The sequence below is a fragment of the Delphinapterus leucas genome, chromosome 19, assembly GCF_059928025.1.
Source record: "Delphinapterus leucas isolate spDelLeu-1000000601 "Yukka" chromosome 19, BTC_Dleu_Yukka2, whole genome shotgun sequence".
Lineage (NCBI taxonomy): Eukaryota > Metazoa > Chordata > Mammalia > Artiodactyla > Monodontidae > Delphinapterus > Delphinapterus leucas.
Genome location: NC_143147.1, coordinates 19,885,057 through 19,904,697, shown reverse-complemented (window position 1 = coordinate 19,904,697; position 19,641 = coordinate 19,885,057). Strand labels below are relative to the sequence as shown.

General features: G+C 48.6%; 1 protein-coding gene across 2 annotated transcripts in view; it reads right to left on the bottom strand.

The window, feature by feature from the left end:
* Window positions 1-19,641, bottom strand: part of SMG6 (SMG6 nonsense mediated mRNA decay factor) — a 233,855-nt gene that overhangs the window by 22,759 nt on the left and 191,455 nt on the right. The gene's annotated exons all lie outside the window — the stretch shown is intronic.

The following is a 19,641-nucleotide window of genomic DNA, read 5'->3' as shown; positions in this document are numbered from 1 at the left end:
AGAACATAGCTCTCTGGTACCCTCACTGCCGCTCTCCATTCTTCTCCCAGCTCCCCTCTTGCCAGACCCCCAAGAGGAGAACTTCCAGCCTGAGTGTGAAATGAATGATGAGTGCTTTCTGGGCTGGTTCATTTCACTCAGGTCATTCTGGGTTTCCCCTGACAGGTTCCTGCCCCACCTAAGAGCTTCTTACGCTGAAGAGACTGGGGTCCGGCAGGAAATTATTGTCAGGAGAAGGGAGACAGGCAAAGCAGGTGTGTGTGTGTGTGGGTGTTTCACCAAGGTCTGCTCCTCCAGGGGTTTAGGCCATCCTGCTCCCATGTGGCCACGTCAGCACATAAGCCAGTGCTGTCAGAGAAGCTGGGGCTGATTTAGTTGAAATGAAATTCAGTATCTTGAGCAATCATCAAATTTGTAAGTGGCTCAGAGAAAGTTTCCATAGTCACCCTGTCTGGGGTCCTTCTCCTGCGAGACCTGCAAACCCACCTGCTTTGCACCTTCTCATGCCCTACTCTTCATCCCCGGCCTCTGGGGTCCTCTCCTCCCTTCTGGGAGGGCGCTCACCAAGGGAGAAGAGGGGCCCATTTGATCTGGAGCTCACAAGTGGTGAAGGCCATTCCCATAGGGAAACACTTCAGTGGCCAGATATGTCACAGGGTGGCAGCCCCTCCATCATCACTGACTCTAGCCCCTGCCCCCCCCCCAAAACCCCATGCTTCCCATCCTGTCACATGACAGGGACGTCCCTGGCTGTATCACACAGTAAAGTAACTAACTTGGAGACTGTCTTTGACTGCTTGCTCTTTGTTTCACAGGTGCATTTATTATCCCTCGCCTGGGTAATAACTCCACTGGTGGCAGAGGCTACATCTCATACTTCCCAAGCAGGGCACCCGGGAGTTTACAGTAAGGGCTGACAGGCACAGGAAAGCTCGGCTGGGTACCAGAGGGAGCAGCTGAGGCAGGTGCGACCCAAGTCCTCCAGGAGATGTGGAAATGAGCTCCCCTCTGGCAGCTGGCTGGCCAGGGAATGTTCAGCACACAACTGTCAACCCTGCGCTCCCTGACTCCGTCCTCTGCCACCTCTCCCAACCTCGGAGTGGACCCCTGCCCCTTGCCCCACCAATGGCCTTGATAACAACTGAGGCCTGAATCGCAGGCTAAGTACCTCGACCACCTGAGAGGCTAAATCAAAAGGTGCTCATCTACCCAGAAAAGGCTTAGGAAAGGACAGCTGTCTTGAGCTTGAGGTGCCCAGTCCTGTGCTTAAAAGGAGGAAAGAAGCGCTTGTTGGGCCAGGGCAGGTAACCATGGGTTCCATCGCGTGTATGCAAACATGTGATGAGGAAGGCTAGAAATACAGAAGCAGGGGCTAAAAGGCATTAAAGAACAGAGCTGAAATGAGTAATAGCCTGGCAGGCAGCACGCACAGTGGCCTCCCTGCATCCCCAGCCTCTCACTTGCAGAGGAAACTTCTGCATTTCCACAAGACTGCCAGTTTCCTCTCAGTGGTCTAATTTTAACCACCTTGTCGTTACAGTGTGTGTCAGCCACCTGACCCCACTATGACCTCTGACCTTATGCCCCAGTTACTGCTTGCACTATGGAGAATTATGTAATGGGTCCAGGACTTTCCTTTTCGGTGTGAGGCTGCTGTCATTGAATGGAGAGGAGGTGGGGGTTAAGGGGTGAGAGGAGGACAGAGGAAAACCTTACAGTGGTCCTTGGCATCACCTGGATGGTGAGAGGTATGCTGGCACTCCTGCTGAGTGTGCTGCAGAAATCTGCCCAGGAGAGGAGAGTGTGCCCATGGGTGTGTGTGCTGACAGGCGGGCAGAATTCCTGCTGTTAGGGCATGGGCTGGATGGCATGCTGAGTGGCTCAGGAAGAAAGGGGGAGAAAGGCCACATGTGTGGACGTGGGTCTCCTGGAGACGGGGATTTCCAGGGCACAGCAGGACCCAGGGATGCAGACATCCTGAGCCTGCCTGCGGCACATCCTCAGAGGATCAGGGGGAGCTGTTATTCACGTGGACACCAAAACAAAAAGGAGTGCCACCTCCCTCCCCAGGCCCCTGCCCCCTATTTTAGTTTTCACTCTGTTTGGAAGGAACCTGATTTCCGGGGGATTTTGTCTGCTATGGCCATCAGTTCTTCCCTGAGGGCAAAGGAACTCCTGGATGATTCTCAAAAGGGCTTTGATCCAGTGGGGTCTCTGAGTGGGGTGTAGAAAAGAATTCCACATGTTTGGAGAGAAAAGTCACCTAGCCTTTTGGAAGAGTGTCCTCGCCTTTGCAATCCAACTAGCAGGGAGGACAGCCGATGTTGTACGGTCTCCTTAGGTTTCAAAGTGCACAGTGGAGTGAGGAATGGGGTTTGAGCTACTGAGGAGATGCAGGGACTGAGGGGCAGAAAGTCTAGGGCTTCTCCGGGGCACAGAGAAACCCTCGGTCTCCAGCCTGCTGCCCTGTCTGCTGAAGCATTCTGCTCTCAGGTGGGAGGAATCAGCCCAGCGGGGTGGATTCCTCCTAGACAAAGCCTCCAGCACTTGAGTTGGGGGGAAAAAACCCAGTTGAATATGGTTAATAAGGGATATCACGAAGGAAGATGCCCTTTAAACCATTCACAGAGAGCCAACTCCAAGATGATCTCTGTCTGGCCAAGGAGGACTTCCTGGTAGGAGAGGGGTTAAAGCTAGGCTCCCGGCTCGGAGAGGAAGGAGTCCAGATGAAGTCTATGACATAATCCCCACAATAGCTCTGCTCATGAGTACATTTTTCCATTCTATATCAATGAAAAACAGAGAATGTAAGTGGTATGTACATTGTAGCTCTGGGCAAATTCTAGATTCTCTAGAGGAGAAGGATCTGGGCTGCAGAGGCTTCCTTCCTGGGCTGTTAACAGGTGGGGCTGGACAGGGGCTAGAGCTGAGTAAAAGGGCTGCTGGCCAGGGAACACCTGGGTAACCTGAGACCCGGCACCTTCTCAGGGGCAGTCACGGTCCTTCTGGAGAGACTCACTGTGTAGACCATTGGGAGCTGCAAAGTTGATGGCCCAGTCGGCTCTGAAAGAAGACTGGGGCTGTGGGTCAGGGAAGGGCTGAAAGAAAGGCGCCCAGAGAAAGCCCCTCTCCCTCCCCCTGAAGACCATCTGAGGCAGTGTGCCCCATTGTCGGGAACTGAAACCTCTAGCTTCAGGGCTCCAGCTACCACCCAGATCAGGTCCACACGCAAAGAACCAAGCAGAAAGGAAAACTGAAAGTGAGATGTGGCGAGGCGATGTGCGAGCCTGGCCTGTCGCAGGCTCAGTTCCTTAGAGAGAGAGAAAGTGAGCATGCCCATGGTAAGCAGAGGCTGGCACTCAGAGGAAGGTTAGGTCCTGAGGAAAGCAGGAAGAAACCTCTAGGGCAGGAGAGAAGAGGGAAGGCAGTCTGGGGTATCTTAGGTGGGCCGGTGGATGAGAAAAGAATGTTGTTTTCTGAAAACTGGTGACTTTCCACAGCCACTCGGCAGAAGACCAGCCCAGCCTAGGCAGAAATGCCTAGGAAGGAACAGAAAAAGAGGTCCAAGCAGTCCTATGGAAGGTGGCGGAGGGAGAGAGAGAGAAAAGGAACTGAGCACCAGGTACCATAGACGGATGTTAAGTGGCAAGACTTAACACTAGCCATGGGGAAGGGAGAAGAGCCCTGATCCAGCCAGGGAACAGGAGGAGGGGTCAGAGAGATGAAGCAGGTCTCTGGATGCAAGCTCCAGGGAACGACGGACTCACTCCATCTTTATTGGGTCCCTATTCAAACAGGCCTCCTGGAAGGCACAAACACTACAGTGACTGGTTAGATTTTGCAGAATTTCTTTTTCTGAACTTTTGGTTTGGGGGAGTCAGAATTTAAATCTGCGCTATCAGCCAGTTCGATTATTTTCTGGTTTAAAAAGTCCTGCTTGGGCTTCCCTGGTGGCGCAGTGGTTGAGAGCCCGCCTGCCTATGCAGGGGACACGGGTTCGTGCCCCGGTCCAGGAAGATCCCACGTGCCGCGGGGCAGCTGGGCCCGTGAGCCATGGCAGCTGAGCCTGTGCGTCCGGAGCCTGTGCTCCGCAACGGGACAGGCCACAGCAGTGAGAGGCCCGCGTACCGCAAAAAAAACAAAAAAAGAAAAAAAAAAAGTCCTGCTTGCTACTGCTCCTCTGGTTACAGAGAAAAATCACACGGGTTTTTCCCCTACAAACTCCAGTTTACAGGTTGTTTTTCTTGTTTCTCTAAATGGTGCCAATTATTCTCACATTTGTTGAAACCTTCAATCAAACTTTATAGCTTGTTAATTTTACAGAATATCCTTAGAGCAAATAAGATGCAGACAGAAAAGTGAAGTCTTGCTGAAATTATTAAGAAATCTTAAAATATGGGCTTCCCTGGTGGCGCAGTGGTTGAGAGTCCGCCTGCCGATGCAGGGGACACGGGTTCGTGCCCCGGTCCGGGAAGATCCCACATGCCGTGGAGTGGCTGGGCCCGTGAGCCATGGCCGCTGAGCCTGCGTGTCCAGAGCCCCGTGCTCCGCAACGGGAGAGGCCACAAAAGTGAGAGGCCCGTGTACCGAAAAAAAAAAAAAAAAAAAAAAAAAATCTTAAAATAGCCTATAAATCCATTACCAATCCTGGTAAAATACAGGCTGCTTGGCTGGCTTCTGAGGTCAATTAGCAATGGGTTAATTACCATCGCTAATGAGCCCAGCCTACAGGATTGGCTACAAGAAAACTGAACTCAGACTAAAGTGTTTTCACAAACTGAGAACCTCTAGTTATACACAACTCGCCTTCACAGGAGACTGAAGGGTGGGTAGGACGATTCTGTAGTGGCCAAGGGTGGGTCAGCCTGAGAAGAGGTCTGCCAATGAAAGTTCAGACACAGGGAATCCTCTGGAGCTGGAGGACAGAGGAAACAGTTTATTCACATTCCTGGAGGAGGGGCTTCCAGGCAGGAGGGAAGCTGGCCACGAGGATGCACATTCACTCTGAAGACAGAGGCAGTAGCTTATGATGGGGAGACAGGCACTCCCAGCCTAGATGAATCAGGATGACTGGTACTGATTTGTTGAGAGGATCACAGGTCAGAGGGGAGAGAAAGGAAGAACCTGGCAGGCACTGAATGACAAAGTGGACAAGGAGAAAAGGCATGGATCCTTGTGCCAGACACATCCTGACAAGCCCCGGGTATCCTGTCCAAGGGCATCCACTCAGCGGGTCACTTGTTCCCTGTCCCTGCAGCAGCAGGACTGCATTTCTTCGCAAGGCAGCTAAGCACAGCCTTGCCCTCAGTCACTTTTGATCCCAATGTCCAGACTCAGCCATCCCTAGTCCTAGTGCCAGTTGAGGGGTCAGTGGGTCACAAGATGAAACGCTAACATCATTGGCCACCCACCCCGCAGTAGCTATACCATTCCACGTGTCTGGTCCCAACAGCTGTTTTCTTCTTAGCGGAGGCAGTGTGGGCTGTTACCAATCAGCTGGCAACGCACAGATGCCTGTTCAGAGTGGATGGCAGCCTGCTAGCCCCACCCATACCTCCCCCCACCATGTGTGTGCGCGCACGTGCGCACGCACTGGCCTTAAGTGTCCTAGAGGGGGGGTTGAGAACTGGCAAATGGTTAGGTGGGAAGGTTTGGTGGGGGTGGGGGAGAGGCGTCTCCATTATTTTTATTGAAGATTCCAAAGGGTAGGGGCACTGAGAGGGAGATTACGTTCACACTGGAAGGAGAGTTGAGAGAACAGAGGAGATGTGGAGCACACACTGGTGGTGAGAAGGTAAGTACAGAGGGAAAAACAGGTCCATTCTGGGAAGAGGCAAGCTGAGGCAATACAGGGGGTCAGTCAAGAGCTTGGGCTTCCTAGTCAGAGATCTAAGTTCAAGAGTTAACTGCCACTTCCTAGCTGTGTGTCCTCAGGTAAGTTACTTAATGTCTCTGAGCCTTGGCTCAAGTTGTTTAAAAGAGATAATGCATATCATATATTTAGCAAGGTGTCTGGGCTCAGAAAGTGCTAAGTAAATGAGTGGCTATTATGTTTTTTCTTCTTCGCTGCCTCACTCTGCTCAGAGACAGGAGGGGAACTCTGCCTGACACCACTGAGTGTGTGGAAGCCAGGCTCAGAGGTAAGGAAGGAAGCATGGGGCAGGCACACAGCCTAGGGCTGAGGGGAAAAGTCCTGGAATGCTCAACTGGCTGTTGAAGCTGCTGAAATAGTTTATTTTGAGCTAAGGTGTTGGATCCAGGTTGCTGGACAAGCCAGCTGGTGGAGGGAAGCCCCGGCCTCTCTGCAGCTGCCCCCTTCCTATTCTCTACAAAGATTCCTGGACCTAACCATGGGCATGCGTGCATTCTGCAGGACTCCAGAGGGGCCCCTAGGGCATGGGCTGTAGGACAAGCACGGCACTAATGCACACATCAGAAATAAGGTCCTGCGGTGAACATCACAACCACCTTGCCCATCTCGCCTCTTCACACTGGGGTGTGGGTGGCGACTCTGCCTTTGTTAATGGTATCCTCCTTAAATGAGACCAGCTGGATCCTTGCTCCAGGTCTTTCAATACAAGAGAAATGATGAGAAAATCCTCTTCATGCTCTCAGGTGGTATTTTCTACCCACCTGAATTTCCTAAGCTTGGACATTCTAAACAAAGGCAGAGAGGAGTCTTGGCTCTCCTGGGCAGAGGGCAGCTGGCTCTTCTTGAACTGTTCCCTCATGGAAAGAAACTATTTTTTTCTGGAGCTCTAAGCTCCGGCTGCAAGAGCAAGGTGCATTCTCAACAGTGAGGGCGTCGTAGAGAGCAAGCTATAGGCAGCAGTAGCTCAGGCTGCGGTCCAATCTGCTTCCCCTGCAGAGGCTCTGAGAGCAGCCACCCGCACTGGCAGGGGCTGGGCGGATACTGGCACTGCCAACACAAGCCTTTCAGGTCTGGCTGGCTTCAGCTGCTCTGAAACCTGGAGCACAGGCACTGGGGCCCTCACTCACTAACCAGCAGGGGAGGCTACAAGCTCAGCCCCTGGGGAGGAAAGGCCTGAGTCTGTCTCAGTCTGCAAATATCCACATGCAGTCTGTTTCTACACTGCCGCTTAGTTTTGGGCCAGGAGCACTGTCTCTTGTGCTCTGGTCGCTCTGAGCCACTTTCTTATTTGCCTTCCAGACAGCCAGGATCAGGGGCCGCCCCTTAGGTTCGTGTGCAGACTCCTTCACCCGATCTGTTCCTACTTTTATTTATCTTATGTGTGTGGAAGAATGCTGAGACCTGCAGCATTCAACACATCCAGTCAGCATTCAATTCAACAAATATTTACTAGGTGTTTACTGTGTGCACTAGGGCCCGTTCTAGACCCTGAGGATTCAGCGGGAGGGGGGTGGGGCACATTCAGAGCAGGTGCATCAAAGACTCCCAAGAGAGAAATACGCCCTCCCCGCTGCCCCCATTACCTGCAGCACTCAAAAGGGCAGAGTTCTCATTCCTCTTCTCCTCCTTCAAGAGAGGAGGAAGAGGCAGCTCGGGGAGAAGAAAAGCTCTTTGTAGAGACTGGGCACACTGCTCCTTTATCCCTTTTAGGCAGATAGGCCCTGAGGAAGTCAGGATGGAGAAGCCCCTTGGGCTCAGCCTTAGTACCAGATGAAATCCCAATGTCTCTCAGCGCTCTCCATGACCTGTGCAAGCCCTCCCCACTGTACATCACCACGGCCCTTCTTGCTGGTATTCCCTAATCCCCAGCTCCAGGCCCAGGCAACCTTGCTCAATATTCCCCTGTGGGCCATTTGCCCCCCTGGCACCTCTGAGACTTTACAGATTATTCCCCGAACCTACCCAGCCTACAAGGCCTTTACCTTTATGCAATCAATTCATTCTCTCACCTTCCTTTAAGTTTGATAAAAAGTCTTTCTTTTCTTTTTTTAAAATTAATTTATTGGCTGTGTTGGGTCTTCCTTGCTGCGCGCGGGCTTTCTCTAGTTGTGGCGAGTGGGAGCTACTCTTTGTTGCGGTGCGCAGGCTTCTCACTGCGGTGGTTTCTCTTGTTGTGGAGCACGGGCTCTAGGCAGGCAGGCTTCAGTAGTTGTGGCACGCAGGCTCAGTCGTTGTGGCACGCGAGCTCAGTAGTTGTGGCTCATGGGCTCTAGAGCACAGGCTCAGTAGTTGTGGTGCACGGGCTTAGTTGCTCCGTGGCATGTGGGATCTTCCTGGACCAGGGCTTGAAGCCGTGTCCCCTGCATTGGCAGGCGGATTCTTAACCACTGCGCCACCAGGGAAGCCCCCAAAAGTCTTTTCAAGAAGTCATTGTCTGGCCCACCAGTCCACTGTCCACCAATTTTTCCTAAGGCCCTGCTATGTGACATGCTAGACATTTTGGGCACACAAGAGAGAATAAGGCAGATGTAGTCCTTGACACTTCACAGAACTTTCAGGCCATAGAGGGATTCCACAGTAACCTGGCACTAACCTCTTCCAAATCCCCAGTTGCCCCTCCAGCGCCTACAGGCTAGGCCTACACGTCCTCCTCTTCTCCGACCTCATTAGCAGCCCTCAACACCTGTATCACTTAGATGCCAGAAAGTGAGTTACCAGTCACTCAGAGCCACCCTAGAACCTCTGCTACAACATCTCCCAGAGATCCAACCCTTTCTTGAGTATGTCGGGTGGAAAGGATTCAAGACCCTGGGGAAGCTTTTAAAAGCATCATCCCTTCATGTTTAAGACACATATAAGTAATTTTTATTATTACATACTTAACAGACTTTTTTCCCTATTAAGTTCCAGTCCTGACCATGCTGTATGAGAGGTCTGTTACGGTCTTGAGTCTACAAGGGGTTCATTTCCTAATAGGGAACCCATTCCACTTCTGGACTTTTCTCATCAGTGGAAATGTCTCCCTTTTTAAGCCCAAATCTGCCTCCAGTGCTTCTAATCCTGTTCTCTGGGCCACAAACACCTCTAACTCTGCTTCTACCTGAGTGGCCTCCAATTTTTTGAAGTCTGCTATGTTATACCTTCTCTAGGCTAAACGGTCCCACTTCCTTCCACTGTTCCTCACTTCAAGTGTCTCCTTAACATCCTGCTTATTCTTTCACTAAGACTTTTACCGAGACGAATGTCTCCTGGAGGGAGTGCCCATGTGTGACTGAGCAGCAGAGAGCAGAGCAAACAGCTCCTCCTCGCTCTGTTCTGGACACCTCTGTGAATGGGCCAAAAAGCATACATTTTGTTGTTCACCACTTTGCCCTAATGACACATTGTGAGCTTTTAATCAACAAATCCCCAAAGTGTTTTCACATATGTGGCTAAATAATATCTTCCCCAACTGTGAGCAAGCCCTCCAGTAACTATTTCCTTTTATAACCTTCCTTCACTGAGGTCTCCCCATGCTATTAAAAAAACCCTATTTTTAGTATTATGCTACTTGCTGTGTGCAGCTGACTTTCTGGATAAAGTAGGATTTTACATTTATTCATATTTGAGTTCATGTAATTATTTACTTCTTTCATTGTAGCCTATCAAGTTCTCTTTGGATCCTCAATTTGTCATCTGAGAATGTATTCCTTCTGAAGTTCATGACATCCATAAATCTGATCTGTTTATGCTTCGCAATATCTTTCTCCTATTAAGCTGTCCTGTTTTCTCTCCTGAGTAAGACTCTTGAGGACAGGCACTGTAATCTGGACGTGTGTGTGTGTGTGTGTGTATTTAAAGAAAAGTCTATCTGCAGCATCTAATATACACTATGGGTAGTCGGACAACGTGGATGACTGATCATGGGAGGCTGACGGCAGCTTTGGGACCTTAGGACAATCCCAGAGGACATCACGATCATGGAGGGGGTGCCAGCCACACTGTATACCGTGAATCACGTTCCTTGTGTTGTGCCATGTGAACCCCTGGACAGGCTACTCAGAGATGCTTCTTTCTGCTTCAAGTGATGCTCCCCACGGAGATTTAGGCTCCATAAGGAATGGTGCTCTCTTTTGACAGGCTGCCTACAGAGTTTCTAGTTTGAAATAAGATACCACAAGAAGCCAAGCTCTGGGCATGTTCTGCCTTGTCTTAACTGCAGGCTGCTGCCCCAGGGCAAGGTACAACACACCTCAGCAAGAGGTGAGACTTATCTTCTTCAAAGCACTGATGTCACGCTCTGAGAAAAAAATTATACCTGTATCTCGAGAATCCCCACAGCATATTAAAAATATGGTGAGAGAAATTCTGAGATTAGGGCTGAGGTGTGAGGCCACTTTAAGTTGTATTTTCAGGTCCTCCATCTAGAGTCCTGAGTCTCAAGTGGTCCACGCCTCATGGCTGGAGACAAGACAAGCTTTGCTAACTAAAGCTAGCTAAAGTCTATTTATAGTTTGATAAGGTATAAGTAAGCCAAATGCCTGGCATATAGAAGGATTTCAATAAATACCAGTGCCCCTTTCTTCACCTATGAGCACTAAAAAGCATTTAAAAAACCACCTGCATCTGAATCACACAGCGAGCTTGTTAAACATGCAGGTTCCTGGGCAGCACTTCGGACTAAATAAGTTCGTTGTTCTGGGGACAGGGCCCCAGAATGTGTACTTTCAGTAAGTGTTCCGGGTACTTATGAACACTGAGGTTGTAGAATCACTGCTTTAAAGGCTAGAAGACTAAGTGAAGGTGGTCACAAGTTTAGTCCACTCTTCAAGTGCAACTCTAGCTAAGGTACAAAAAAACACGCTACGTTTTTCATGGCCATTTCGGAATCTAGGACTCCTCAGCACCTTACAAAGCAGTTACTATTACATTCAGATAATGACAAGAGATGAAAACATAAGTTAAATGAGATTTGAAGCCAGATGCAATGACCTCGTAGGCCTGTGTTCTTGCCACCTCACCAGAGCCACTTCCTGCGAGAGCACCACTGGGGCTTCTAAGGCACAAAAACAAAACCCGGCGCGTGCTCCTCTACCCTTCTCAGCCATGGCTAACGCTAAGCGAACGGCTGCCAGTGCCAGGCACTGTGCCAAAAGCTGACATGCACCACCTCCTCTAATCCACACAACAGCCCCAGGAGGTAGGTGCTGTCAATGCCTCGATTTTACAGATGAGGAAATCAAGGCACAGAGAAGTTAAGTAACTCACTCAACTTCAGGCAGCCGGTAAGTGGAGGGGCTGGAGCGTGCCTCTGCTCCTAACCAGCATTCTGGCTGCCCACAGCTCTCGATGGGTCCAGAGCATCTGCCTGTGCTTCGGGCAGAGACTCTCACAATCTCCACAAGGGAAAAGAGCTGATCATAAATTCAAAGGGGGCAGCCTCTTGCTGCTCATCTTGTGAAGACGGAACTCCTTCTGGGCTTGCCGTACTTCTCTTGGGCAGCTGACCTGCCACAGGTCTAGGGAAAGCAGGGTCTAGAGGAACGTTCACTTCATGCTCTCCTGTGTGATCTTCGGCAAGTTACCGAACCCTGTTTGCAAAATGCAGGTGATTCTCGAGATCTCTTTCCATTTTTAAAGGTTTCTATGACTCTGGGCAGTCATCTTGGAAAGGAGAGGAAAGACGGTTCTGCCTCTGACCTTGATGCTGGAGCTCAGCTCTGTCACAGGGGACAGTGCCAAGAGCTGGGCTTGGCCTTTTTGGAAGGAAGGGCTGAAGATTCAGAATCTGAACTAACAGTGAGAGCCTGGAGATAATTCATGATGGAAAAAGGTGGTATAGGTTCTTCTCATACGATAAGCCACTCAGGAAGACTTGGAGGGTTTTATGGAATCATTAGCACAGAGCTCCCCTCTGGCCACAGAGCAGAGGAAGAAACAGCAGACCAGTTTATAGAGCTCCAGAGCGGAAAATTTCTGTTGGTGTCCAAACTAAGTTTTTGGCTTTCTGTGAGATTTGGAAAGACTTATACTGATGTTTTAATCACCTGTTTAGTGTTCTGAAGACTCTTGTCAGCAGCCTCACTGAGCCTGCTCCAGCAGGCAGTGGGAACCGCTGGCTCATGCGCTGTGCTCTTTCTGTGGGCCGTTTCTTTCCCATGGCCATCTCTGACACCCTGCAGCTCCCTCCAGGCCACCTGGAGGGTACAAGCCAAACCAGTGTGCCCTGTAAGAGGCTGAGGACAAGGTTTCTGGATCACTTGTCACCAGATTCGAAGCCAGGAAGGGGCCCTTAAGAAAAGCCAAGGCGCAAAGAGGTAAGGAGTGGTCTCTGGAGATCAGTCGGCCAGCAAGGCCTCTGGGATGGCACAAAGGAAACAGGCTTGCCTTCTAGGAGAACTACCGTCCAGACGTTCTAAAGCCCTTGGGTACTGATCATGAAAGAAGTTCTCACAAGTGAAAAAGAAAACTGAACAAACTCAGGACAGGGAACGTTCTAGAAACAAAAACGCATGAGCACGCAAGAACCCCGTTAAGGAGGTTCAGGGTAGTGGCATGCGGAACAAGTCAGCGCTTTACTTCTTCTGCAGTTTCTCGGTGGCTGAAATATCCCACTTTTCTGGGAAAGCTGTGGTGGAGATGAAGTGGTGGCTGATGGTTGCTGGGCATTATGCTATTTCATCTGATTATCACAGTAATCCTGGGAGATACAAAGAGGAAGAAGAAACTGGAGCTTGGAAGAAACAAACATCCAGTCAGTGGTAAAACGGAGATTTGAACCCACATGTGTCTTACTCCAGAGTCTCTGCTCAGTCCATTATACTTTGTAGCCTCTCCGGAGGTAATGGTACTCTTGGAGAAAGGGACCTACTTCAAGTCCTTTTTACTGAAGGGTATATCCAGCCCCCCACCCCCCACCAGCTCAGCACTAGCCCAAGGGCCGGCCCCCAGGACAAGAGAAACAGTTCTGATGAATTCACATTTAGATGAACACGAACCAAATGGGAGCTTGGCTAAGCTACCGGCAAGAACAGAGATACTGAAATCAAAAGCTTCTCAGGGTACCTGGCCTAAAAGGAGTTCTATCATCCAGTTCATTTCATTTCCCTGGACACAGCATGGATAAGACCTCACCTGGTCAGCTGATGAGCTGAACGAATATGGGAAACTCGTCACTACTGGATGCCAAGCTAAAACGTACGCATGAGTGTCCGCAGAAAGTTCTCTGCACTACACAGTCTTGGACTCTGGATGGACTGTAAAGAGGAAAGTCCATCAGAGAGCATGGGGACAAGACAAAGGAAGTCAAAGCTCCCTCCTTCCACCTGGCACCCAAAGGCTCCACAAATCCATCAATCTGAGAAACTTTTACTGTGAGAGCAACAGGGTGCGTTGTTCATCTGGCAATCCTTGATCCTGGAGCAATATATGAAGGCAGGGAAGAGAAAGAACAATAGTTTCCTTCTCAGTAGAAAGACCAGGATGAGGGAGGCGATGCTGATTTCTGACTGAGTTCTCAGGGAGTACTTCCCTGCCACAGAATTTTCTCTTTCCTTCTCTTCTGCTCTTTCCGGGGGAAGCTTCTTCAACTGCCTGCTCTCCCCAGCTGAGAGTTAACTTCCCTTTGTCTGGCCAGACCACTCCACAAATGCCATCGTTCCTTGCCCTGTTATGCCCAAGTTCAAGCAGATAAGCCGCCAACATGGCTTCTAACGGAGGAAGGGAGGGGCTCTCTCAAGGGAACTCGGCTTACCGAGGGAAAAGAGACTCGCACAGCAGCAAACGGCACACACTGCCCTTCCTCAGTGACCTTGGAGGAATCTACTTACAAAGGCTGCAGTTAGAGAGGGAAGAGGGAGAAGGAAGGGAAAGAGAGGGAGACCATGACCAGAGAGGTCGTAAGTCCCACAGGAATAATGGCGAGGACGAGGAAAAGGCCGCTTGTCACGAGGACAAAATTAACCACACCCATCTGATTATGACAGAGGGAAGGCAAGTGCTGGGATGATGACTGGGGGAAGAAGCTCGCAGACCACTGTGTACATGGGGAAATGTAGGAGAAAAGTGTTCCAAAGCTGATGACAAGGCAGACAGGAAACTTACATGTCCTTGCTGACAGGAAAGAAAGAGTGAAATTCTGGGTCTTCTCTCATCTGCAGGATTTCTAATAGGCGTCCGAAGTTCACCCTCTTCCCAAGGATGTGCTGACAGCTGGGAATACTGCCCTTCAGGTCAGGCAGAGCAGGGATCTAGACCTCTCCAAGAGTTCACAAAGAGGTTCAGTAAGGATTCAAACCACGATCCAAAACACAAATGGGACTGCCACTTCCTGTTGGGTTTCCATGCTGTAAAAGCGTGGGGGAGAAATGCCAACTACAAAGTGCTCTGCCTCCTGTGGAAAATGGAGCGCAATGGATCCGGCTCCAGTTCTAACTTGTGAATCTAAGTGAGAACTGGTTGCTAGCTGCTAGAGGATTATAGTGTTAAAGAGACATCCCACCACCCAACCTGCCAGCCTTTCTGCTCACTGTCTGTGGACTGCTAGGGAGCTAATGGCAACGTTGTCTTGGGCCTCCGTGGGAAGGGCAGCCTTGGACTTTGGCAGCTCCTCTGGACCCCAGTTCACTGTCCTGTGTTCTTAAACAGCTTTGATGGAACAAGCCATCTGTGGGAGTTATTTAGTTTGGAACTGGAAGAGGGTTAGGATGTGGAAAAAATAAACTGAGCAGCCAAAGGATGGGGCCAGAGAGACAAGAGAAGGCAGGTGGCATGTTCATGGGACTATGTGCCAGGGCGAAGAGGAGGGTGGGACTGCAGAAAGGAGGCCAGCATGGGAAGTGCTGGAACACCCAGGACAGTGTGATTTTATTTCCTAAGTGGTGTTCTGCTGTTCTCCTTCAAGGGCTCACAAACCCTCACTTGTGGGTGTCCATTACAAGAGAATCCTGGGATAGTATAACTGTAAGCACACCTGATTTGCCATCTGAAAAACTACCTGAATTCTGCCTAATTTCTTGCTGGGCCTGTATCCTAGCCTAAAAGGCAAATCCAACAGTTTTTTGACATCCAAAGCCACAAGGTAATGGCAAGAGCTGAAAGGGTGGAAAAGGGAGATGGTGGAGGATCTGAGGGAATCCTTATGAGTTACAGAAAACAGCAACAGAAACTGCAGGGCGATCTGGGAAGATATATAGGAATCTGGTGCAGAACTGGACTGAACCTGGTCGTTTCTTTGGAGTCTTCTTAACCGCCCCCTCCAATCACTATAAAGAACATATACACACTGAGAGAGACTTTTATTTTTAAAATATAGATATTTTCACTTATGTTATCTCATTTAATCCTTACCGAAATCTTAGGAAGGGACTATTCTCATCCCCATTTCACAGAGAGTAAATTCAAGCCCAGACGGAATAAATAACCTATATGGAGTTTTCTTATGATCAGAACGGAGCAGAATGAAGACTATGATTCGCAACCAGATTTTTAACCAGAGTTTTCTGCAGGTCATTCTGGCAAAATGGCATTAACGTTGATGGTATCTCATCTGATCATTCCTGATCACCAAGCCTATGTAGCATATCCTCACAGGATTTGAAAAAAGAGATCAGAAAGCTGCTGCTAGAGTCTATTTCTGATTCTTCACTAAATCTTTCCAAGTCATTAGTCTAAGACAGGCTTAGAGACAGTAAGCCAGCAACTCTGAATGCTGTTTACGTAACTTCTGAAGCACACACACAGAAAGACATACAAACAATTATAAACTACTTAGTATAGTTTCAGTGCTTTGTACTGATAAGACAGAGAGACAAAATTTCTGTACCAGCCTGTACTAGGGAAGCCTACACACAGCCTAAACTTTTTTTAAATTGACAACACAGAGCTAAAACTGAATCCTGTCACTGAATCCTGTCACTTAGCCTAAGGTCATTCTTGCTGCTGACAAAGCAGAAAAGAAGTTCAATGACAGCATCTCTTCTAGGAGGCACTGAAGATATGGTGGCACCTGGGCTTCAAGTACCAGGACAAACTGAAGCTGTTCAGTAACATGTAGTTTAAACACGAGGCACATGGTAAAAACCAACCAACCAACCAACCAACCAGAGAGTACATATGGCTGAATTTTAAAAACAATCTTCCCACCTCTGGTTTCTAAAGTCTCTGTTTCCCAGCCTTGTTGCCAGTTTCTGGTGTGGCCTGCAGAGATATTTATGCATATACTGCCATATATGATTAACTATGGACCTATACTTATTTGTTCATTTATTTATTTGGTTGTGCCAGGTATTAGTTGCAGCAGGTGGGCTCCTTAGTTGCAGCTCGCAGGCTCCTTAGTTGTGGCATGTGAACTCTTAGTTGCGGCATGCATGTGTGATCTAGTTCCCTGACCAAGGATCGAACCCGGGCCCCCTGCATTGGGAGTCCAGAGTCTTATCCACTCCGCCACCAGGGAAGTCCCGGACCTATACCTTTTATATACATTTATATAAATGGTGATACACTTTGCCACTTAACAGCATATCTTAGAGATCATCAACATCATTTGGGAAGCATATTTCATACCAAATGCTAAAGATCATCAACAGCAAGGTTCTGGAACAGATCCAGAAAACCAACCATGTTTATTCCAACAGAATTTCTCTGTGTTGGGATGACTGAAAGACCCAGCAAAGGCAGCAAAGAAAAGCAGACAGAAGAAAAACTGTTCATCAGTAAAGTCCGTCAGTCACCATCAGGTCCAACAGGCCTGGGAGTGGTCAGCAACAACAGACCCCTCAAGCAGGCAGGGTCTCAAATGACAATAGGCTGGGCAACGGGGACTGCCTTTACATATCCAAAAAGAATGTGAAAGTACATTATGCGCTCCAGTCTGCATGCTGCCCGGAAAGGGCTCCCACACCAGAGCAATCAACATCAGGAGGGTCTTCAACAAATCTGAAGGCCGGAAACAAACACTGTAACACTTTTTAATGTGAAAATTAAATTGTGTTCATTACGTCTCTACACATAACCCAGGTGTTATGGCAAGAGGCGCCTGGTACATCTGAAGGCTTTGCACTGTCTGCCAGCGCCAGTCTCCCTATCAGGGGTTACGTGCAGATACCACAGAACGGCAGGATGTTTGAGGTGTTCCAGGCTGATCTCACAGTCTGAGGTTCTGCCGTGTGACAGCACCCTATTCCAGGGGTCAGGGTACAATAACTCTTTGCTCCTGAAACAGTACTTCCTAAAACATTTCCAAGTATTCTACTGAATTCATTCAATAAATATTTACTAAGCATCCACTCTGCACAGTAGGGCGTATTTAAGACACGAGGGATACAGCAGTCAATAAAATGACGTTCCTGTTGTCATGCAGCTTAACATTCTTGTGAAACTGAGAAACAAGCGAACAAATACAGGACAAGTAGTGGGAAGTACTAGGAAAAAAATACCGTAGGGTAAGAGGGACAGAGAGCAACAGGGTAGGGGACAGTATTGCTATTTAATCTAACACGGACAGAGAAAGTCTCCTGGATAAAGTGCCATTTGATCAGACGTGAAGGAGTGAGCCACAAAGCAGAGAGGGCCTTACCTTCTGGGTACCTTCTTGGGCAGGTAACCAGAGCGCCAGGGAACCCCTTCTCTCCTAACAAGGATTCCCAGCTATGCAGTGTGAAGGAAGGGGCATAGGCTCTTCTAGCTCAGCCGAGTGAGAGGAGAGGCCTTTGAGAGCGCATGCAGCTCGCACGCCTTCCATGCAGTTTCTGGATAGTTTCCATCACAGATGAGAGTTTTATGTTGAATTTTAAGTTGACCACAAATATTTAACTTCCCTGGACCACAAATGCAGTATCTTCTCTGTGGTTTAGCTGGCACCAAGTACATATTTACGAATCTCTATATGTCTGTCTGTTATTTAAATTTCTTATAGAAGTGCCAAGGTCTTTAGTTGTGATTTATCCCTTCCCATTCCGTATAAGTGGGTCTGAACCCTGATCAGGCCTAATTTTTGGAGAAAGGAGATATCTTTACAATTGAAGCTTAGGGTCTTCCTAGTTAAATTTCTTATTACTTCTTTCTTCAAAAAATATTACTGAGGGGTCTATTCCAGGTTCTTGTATTTGAATTACAATGTAAAAAATTTTAAATTACTGTTTTTTCCACAAGAGAATAAAAAATAAAATAAAACTTAGAAAATCTACATACTTTAGCTACATTAAAAGGAAAAACAAACAAAAAAAGCTATGCGTAGAGAGCCCTAAACTTCTAAATGTGTACTCTTATTTACTTACCAATTCCTGGGAATTATAAGCAGCACTAGAGTTACAGAGAATATAGGAAACAGTCCCTGCTCCCCAGCTGGGTCTGCAACAAGCTGGCTTGGGAAAGGGCTCTGGCTCCACAAGAGCACAAAATTCTGGGTCATTCCGAATCCCAGGGTCAGTTTCTCTTGTCCAACTGGCAAGAAGAGCCATGAGGCATTTTTATTAAATAAAGGCATACAAGCAGATCGTCTGAAACTCATGAGTTTCGAAACAATCTCTCCTACCTCATTCTGGGTATCTGTCATTGTCTCCATCTTCTGCAGTGCAGCTTACTGGGCCTTTGGGCTATGGTTCTACTCATATTCAGGCTTCAGGGGGTGGGGAGATACCAAGCTGCAGAGCTGAGATCCAACACAGAAAGACCAACGCTCACCTTCATAAAATGAATAGACTTTCAAAGTATTCAACGTGGAAGCCTAGAAACTCATTTAAAGGGGGAATTCCCTGGCGGTCCAGTGGTTTGGACTCTGTGCTTCCACAGCAGCGGGTATGGGTTTGATCCCTGGTCAGGGAACTAAGATTCCGCATGCCACACGGTGCGGCGAAAAAAAAAAACAACAACAAAAAAAACGAAAAGAAACTCATTTTAAAAAAAACTATTTTTTTTTCTTGGAGTGTAATTGCTTTACAATGTTGTATTAGTTTCTACCACACAGTGAAGTGAATCAGCCATATGCACAGACACATCCCCTCCCTCTTAGACCTCCTCCCACTCCCCATCCTACCCAACTAGGCCGTAACAGAGCACCAAGCTGAGCTCCCTGTGCTATACAGCAGCTTCCCAACAGCTATCTATTTTACACACGGTAGTGTATTTATGTCAAACCTAATCTCCCAATTCACCCCACCCTCCCCTTCCCGCCCTGTGTCCACACGTCTGTTCTCTACGTCTGCCTCTCTATTCCTGCCCTGCAAATAGGTTCATCTGTACCATTCTTCTAGATTTCCACATATATGCGTTAATATATGATATCTGTTTTTCTCTTTCTGACTTACTTCACTCTGTATGACAGACTCTAGGTCCATCCACATCTCTATAAATGACCCAATTTCATTTATTTTTATGGCTGAGTAATATTCCATTATATATATGTACCACATCTTCTTTATCCATTCATCTGTCAATGGACATTTAGGTTGTTTCCATGTCCCGGCTATTGTAAATAGTGCTACAATGAACATTGGGGTACATGTCTCTTTTTGAATTATGGTTTTCTCAGGGTATATGCCCAGTAGTGGGAATGCTGGGTCATATAGTAGTTCTGTTTTGAGTTTAGTTTTTTTTTTTTGTTTTTTTTTTTGCGGTATGTGGGCCTCTCACTGTTGTGGCCTCTCCCGTTGCGGAGCACAGGCTCCTGACGTGCAGGCTCAGCGGCCATGGCTCACGGGCCCAGCCACTCCACGGCATGTGGGATCTTCCCGGACCGGGGCACGAACCGGTGTTCCCTGCATCGGCAGGCGGACTCTCAACCACTGCGCCAC